Raw genomic sequence first — 6,000 nt, 5'->3', positions numbered from 1 at the left:
CCTACAATTCCACCTGCTCAGAAGAAGGGAAATACAGACAGAGAGACCGAGCTAACGTGTTGCACATTCTTCCGGGGGGGGGGGGTAATCCGCCGAGCAGAAGCGGGTTCCTTTGTGCGCTCATTGTCTGCCTGGTTCCAGCATCCAAAAGAAGCAGCCTCCCTCCCCGCTCCGTCCCCCTGCTCAGGCCCCAGTGAAAAGGGGTCTGCGAGACGCGGCGGGGGGGGGGGGGCTCTTGTCGCTGCCTGTCGCCCACCCCACCCTTCGCCGCCGTTCCCACAGCAGCCCTGGCAGCAGGGCAGAAGCCCCTCGCGGCCCCCTCGAGCAGGCTCCCTCGCCTTCCCCCTTTGTTAGCAGCCCCTCCAGATGGTGCCCTGCTCGGGTCTCGGGTGTATTGCGAAGCGGGCGCGCGGGGGGGGGGGCGCGGCGAGCGGCCAATGGCGAGGCAGCCCGTCAGCTGACCTGCTTTGCTTACACCAGGTGCACGCCGGCTGCGGGCTGTGCAAAGCCGAGCTGAGGAGAGAGAAGGAGGAGGCAGAGGCAGCAGCAGCAGCAAGTGCGCGCGGCGGGAGGAGGGAAGGCGCCCGCGAGCACGAAGAGACCCCCGGCCAGCGGGGGGAGGAGGAGGAGGAGGAGGAGGAGGAGGAAGAGCGCGCGCCTTGCCGCGGGGGCCCCGAGTGGAAATTACAGCCGCGGTCGCCTCGGAGAAAGGCGAGGCGGCGGCAGGAGAGGGGGGCGCGCCCCGCCGTCCTTCTGGCCGCAGACTTGTGGCGTTTGAAACTCGAGCTGCCGGAGCCTGGCTAAGCGCGCCTCCTCGCCACCGGGGATTGTTGTGCCTTTCCGGGCGCGGTTTAAGGAGCCTCTCTTGCGTCCTGCATGGGGGGGAGGGCCAGCCAGGCTCGTTCCTAGCGGCCGCTGTTCCCTCTCTTTGGGTAAGTGTGTCCTCCTCCGTCTGGGCAGCGGGGAGGAAGGGAGATGGGTTACCTGGGCGGGGAAGGGGTTAAAGCGGAAGCCAAGTTGCTATGGAGTAGTAAGCCGGGAGAGAAATGCTCTCTAGTATATATGCTGTATCTCTAGCATGCCACCAAGCCACCAGTGCCGGGAATTTGTGGGCTGGGAGGTGGCGGCATTTCACTGGGCAGAAGGATAAGCGAGCCCTCCAGGGAGCAGAGGCTGAGATGTCACCTAGCAGGGATTGCTTTTGTTTGGAAAGGCTGCGCAGGGAATTGGGACGCTTAGAGAGCGTTGCCTAGCGGAGAGCGTCCAGAAGGCTGATAAGCAATGGGCAAAACAGATGGAGCAAACAGCACCCTGCCCCTCTGGCCCTGGATTTCTGGCCATGGTTAGAAGGGGAAAGGAGGGTAAACAAGGGGGCGATTATCTTCTCTCCCCTCCCCCTTGCCCCAAAATTTCTTTTTCTTAAGTGTTGACTTGCGGTTGGAGACCCTAGAAAGAAGAAACAAAGGTCGATCTAACCTGGTTTAAGGGGGGGAGGAAGGGAGCAGTTGGGTGTTAGCTGTTGTTCTTTTTTGCAATAGGTGTGCTGATTCCAAAGGCTCGCTGCCTCCATCCAGCTGGCTAGAAGACTAAAATGGGTGTGTGTGTGTTGCTGTTGCCGTCTCTCATCTAGCCCAGGCAGACCAAGTATGGAAAGTTTGCCAGCTAGTGTCCTTTGTCCTCTCCCAAGGCAGGAGGGTGAAGAGGATGCTGGCTGGTAGCAGCTATGATGAAAATCTGCACCCCCCCCAAAAAAAAATCTTCCCTGAGCCAGACAGTTTGCTAGTTTGTGGTTTCAGCCAAAGCATGAAACTCTTTCCCCGCCTTGTCTTTTTCTGCAGAGGCTTGAAGCACTTCAGTGGGATGCATGTGCTTAATCTGCAATTGTCATGCTCTGCATTGGGGAGCTGGTTGCTGTCAGGAAAGTTATGCCCAGTGATTATTTCATGACTTTGGGACTGTGTTTGTGTACCCTCCAGGGGAGGCTTCTTCTTTAGAAAAAGAAGAAGAAAAGCATGTGTGTGAAATTAGTCAAAGTCAATAAGATATTTTCTGGAATATCCTCTGATGCCCGAATGACTTCTGTTACCTTCCTCTTAAGAAACACTTTACTACTTAACTTTGTCCTCTTTCTTTCTTTTTTACTTCCTTCTGATTTTTAATGGACTTGCTGCATTGAGCTGCTAAGGCACAGGCAATGGGAAAAGTACCAGGCTGAAGTTTCTGTGATTCCCATTTCTCATGGGGAGGAGGAGGCTGGTGCTGTGTGTCCCCCTAAATCTCTGATTTGCATGCAAATGGGAATGCACCCTGGCAGATGTCTTGCCTCATCCATTCACATGAAGGAATTTGAAAAGACAAGGAGTCTTCAGTTTAACAATAGACCTTAAGAAAATGATATAAAGGCTTAGTGTGAGGGTTGCTCCCCCACCCCACTCTTCTGCACCAGCTCCCCTTGCTGTTTGGACATTTATATGGCAAGCTGTCTCTAGTAATCTGACCGTGATAGGGTAAAATATGCTCCCTCTGGAGAAGTTTGTTGCAACCGCGAGATTCCAGGTAGGATACAAGATCCAACAAGGGCTTTTCTTCCCCCAAATTTGTTGAAACTGATGGCCAGACAGCCTGGCAACTTGAAGACCAACATCCACATACAAACTGGTGTGCCTGTGTCTGAGCCATTATGTGAGAAGAAGGAGCATCCAACAGTACAAAGTCCTGGAGTTGTTACTGAGGTTTTAGACAGTGAGGACTTTAGGCCCTCTGCAAGGTCACCTAGCCAGTAAGCTAGAGGTACAGAGCTGTCCTCAAGAGAAGCCAGTTTCTGAAGGAAGCCATTCTCCAGTGAGGGAAAGGAGATCTCTGAATTGCACCCAGAGGGGAGGAATGTAGTAATCCTTTTGGGGATGGGCTCTAACAAAGTTGTAGAAGGTCCCTGGTTCAGTCTCTGACCTTCCAGATAAGACTGGGAAATACTTCCACTGGAGATTCTGGAGAGCTACTGCCAGGCAATGGGAACAATACTGAGTTGGATGGACCAGTTATAAGGGAGCTTCCTATGTTCCTGTCATGAATTGAGGCAGGGCTCTACCCTTAGATATTATTTCCAGGTCTTTCACTTTCTGCCTAGTCTCATTCCAGCAATAAGCAGCCTGTTTTGGAAACCATCAAATGAGTAGGAGTTCAATCTATCTCTCTATCTCTCTATATTAATGTTCTATATAAAACTGTGCTATCATTATCTGAGAGCTTCAAGTAAAAGGGTAGAGTTGCTTCTTTCATATCCTTCCAGATGTTCAGAACTTTTTCTCTCCAACTGCATTCCAGAGGGGGGAGATTACTTTGTTTTCCGTTAAGTTTGAACCGAATGTAGCTTTGCCCTTAAAGACAAACTGCAGTTCCCTCCCTTTCTCTGTGTTGTTCATGACATTGACATCAAATAAAGGATTCAGTAAGCTTCCTTGCCTTCAGGCCAGATAAGACAAGATCCTGAGTCAGTAGGTTTTAATGGTGACCTAATCTTTTTAAATTGTTGTGCGCACCTCTAAAGACTTTGAAGTGCTTAAGGGGGGGGGGACCAAAACCACATTCACAAAGCATTCAGTGTGGTTCAGTGTGAAATGCTAGAAAATACCAAGGCAATTTATACGTCTTCAAAGCATGCCCTTTCCTCTGCCCTTTCAGGCATTAGTTTGGTAGACAGCAGCTGGCGCATTTCACCTTCTGGCTTTGTGGAGCCCTCATCACAGACTTGTGGTGTGGACTACACGTGAGCATGGATGAATATACCTCCTTGTGTGCCAGGCACCAGTTGCCTTCTCTTTTGTTTAGCTGCATAGCCAAAAGCAAAAGACCCCATTCACCAAGAAAGCAGTTAACCCTTGGGTTCCACGGTTTCATTGAAGAAGGCGTTTCAGTGAGCTAGCGGGAAAGAAGGCATTGTATTGGTTGTATTGGCATTGTTTCGGGGTGGACAACAGATGTTCGCCTGCTATTTTACATGTTTCGCTAAGTTATTTAGTGTCGGTTCGTTGCGTGCTTCCCAGCGAGCAGCTGGCTAGAAAAAGAGGCAGAATCAAATGAAGAGTTTGCAGTACAGTTTGCAGGTGGGAGAAAGAAACATCACCACTGAATGATCAGCCCCCCCCCCCCGAACTGTTTGGGAGTTGCCAAGGAATACATCAGAAAACTCTTTAGGTTGTACGTTATTTTCTTCTTTGTGAGATCCCATGTGAAATTACTTCGCTGCTCAATGCATCCATTAACTTATTAAAAAGTGGAAAGGAAGTGCTTTTAAATACGTATTCAGGGGTTGCCTTCAAGAAGATGATTAGTGGGGTAAACGTGGTGCGTTTAGCTGCCCCCACCCCCAAACCTGTGCAACTCCGGTTGTTGCTGCATTGGACTATGACTTCTGAAGCATGATATCTGCTCTACATTTGAGGACTTCCTGTGCAATTTAGAATCCTTCATGATCAGTTTCCCAAACTGTGGAGTCCCCATGTGTAGAGCAGGCTCCTTTTTTTCAAAGTTATAGTCCCAAACAGCAATGGCAAGTAGAGCCATGGTAGGCTGAAGCAAGCACTTTGTCCCACACTTGCCCTGTTCACAGGAATCCTATCTAAAGAGGGCTATTATTTCATGCAATCAGATCTTGCCTTTATACTTCCAGTGAATTGTGAATTTGAAGTTATTGGCCTGTTTTGTTTTGTTTTGTTTTGTTTTGTTTTGTTTTGTTTTGTTTTGTTTTGTTTTGTTTTGTTTTAAGGTGATGGTGTACACAAGCTTTTCATAAGAGAGCCATCCCATGTAGGGTTTCTACATATCTCTTGTTTCAGCCTTGCAAATAAATCCAGAAAAGTTACTAGCCCACCTCTCCTTATGTAGCTGCGTCCAACATTTGTGGCATAAAAGTGACAACTTGTATAAAGATGCATTTCCTCCCTCCCTATGGATGACTCTCTGTTTGGAAGTCTGGCTTATTTTTGAGGTTTCCTACTACTTTTAGTATGTTGCAAACAATATTTTATGAAAGCCTGAAAAGTTATGCTTGCAGTGTTTGTGGTGAGTTCTGGATCGTGGATTCTTCACAGGCCACACAAGCCCCTCTCCTTTACTTCCTGACTGATCTGGGCTGTATTCACATGCCTAACTGAAACATTTAGTGCTCATTTCCATGTCATTTGGAAACAGTTGTGTGTTTTTTTTCTGGGTCCAAATAACATGGAAAGAGTGCTAAACTTGTACTGTTTTCCACTATATTTCCAGAAGTGGCTTTTACATCCTGAGAAAGCTCAAGTGTAATGTGGAAAAGATCAGTTAGGGAAACTATGGGGAAACTGAATCAACTGCCCTAGATGAGCCATTTCCACTTTAAATATTGCAAAAGGGGGGCAGGTGTGGCAAAGCCATTGCAATGTCAAACCCTGCCAATCTTTTAAAGGCTCCAAACCTTTGCAAAACCCAGCCAGCAGAGCCCCTGGGAGCTGCCCAGGGTCCTGATTTCCCTCATCCTGCTGGGCTGGAGTGGAGTGGAGTGGAACAGAGCTGGTGGCTCTGGCATTAATTTTCACTTTGCCTGTGGTCTCCAAGCCCCAGCAGAACAGGACAAATGGTCTCTAACCCAGGGCAGATGAACCTGAAGCCCTCCAGATGTGGTTGGACTTCCAGCTCCATTTGCCCCAGCCTGCATGGTCAGTGATAGGGTGGGTGTTTGCAGTCTACCAACATCTAGAGAGCCATCGGTTCCCAACTTATGCTTTAATTTTAAAGTGTTTGCTCTTCAGTAGAGCAACAATGTGAAAGTAGGCTTTTCTGCCCCTAAAGTACCCAAATTTCTAAGTGGACCATTGATACTTACACACATATAGAATCTGGGTTGACTTCAGAATCCTGCGTTGGACGAGGTCGTTCATGGCTCATGAAAATAAGATGGCATACTTGCTTGTAAGAGGCCTGTATGACTAATTTTAACAATCCAGGTCACAGGCTTAGACACTTTCA

General features: G+C 48.9%; 1 protein-coding gene across 1 annotated transcript in view; it reads left to right on the top strand.

The window, feature by feature from the left end:
• Positions 1–466: 466 nt before the first annotated feature.
• LRRN1 (leucine rich repeat neuronal 1) overlaps positions 467–6,000 on the top strand; it is a 32,116-nt gene continuing 26,582 nt past the window's right edge. The window contains exon 1 of the mRNA XM_081852708.1: positions 467–932. The gene's annotated coding sequence lies outside the window, so the exon portion shown is untranslated. The remainder of the gene's footprint in view (positions 933–6,000) is intronic.

This window comes from Podarcis erhardii, assembly GCF_964252035.2.
Source record: "Podarcis erhardii genome assembly, chromosome: 2".
Taxonomy (NCBI): domain Eukaryota; kingdom Metazoa; phylum Chordata; class Lepidosauria; order Squamata; family Lacertidae; genus Podarcis; species Podarcis erhardii.
The sequence above is the reverse complement of the archived record's forward strand: the minus strand, read 5'-3'. Positions and strand labels throughout refer to the sequence as shown.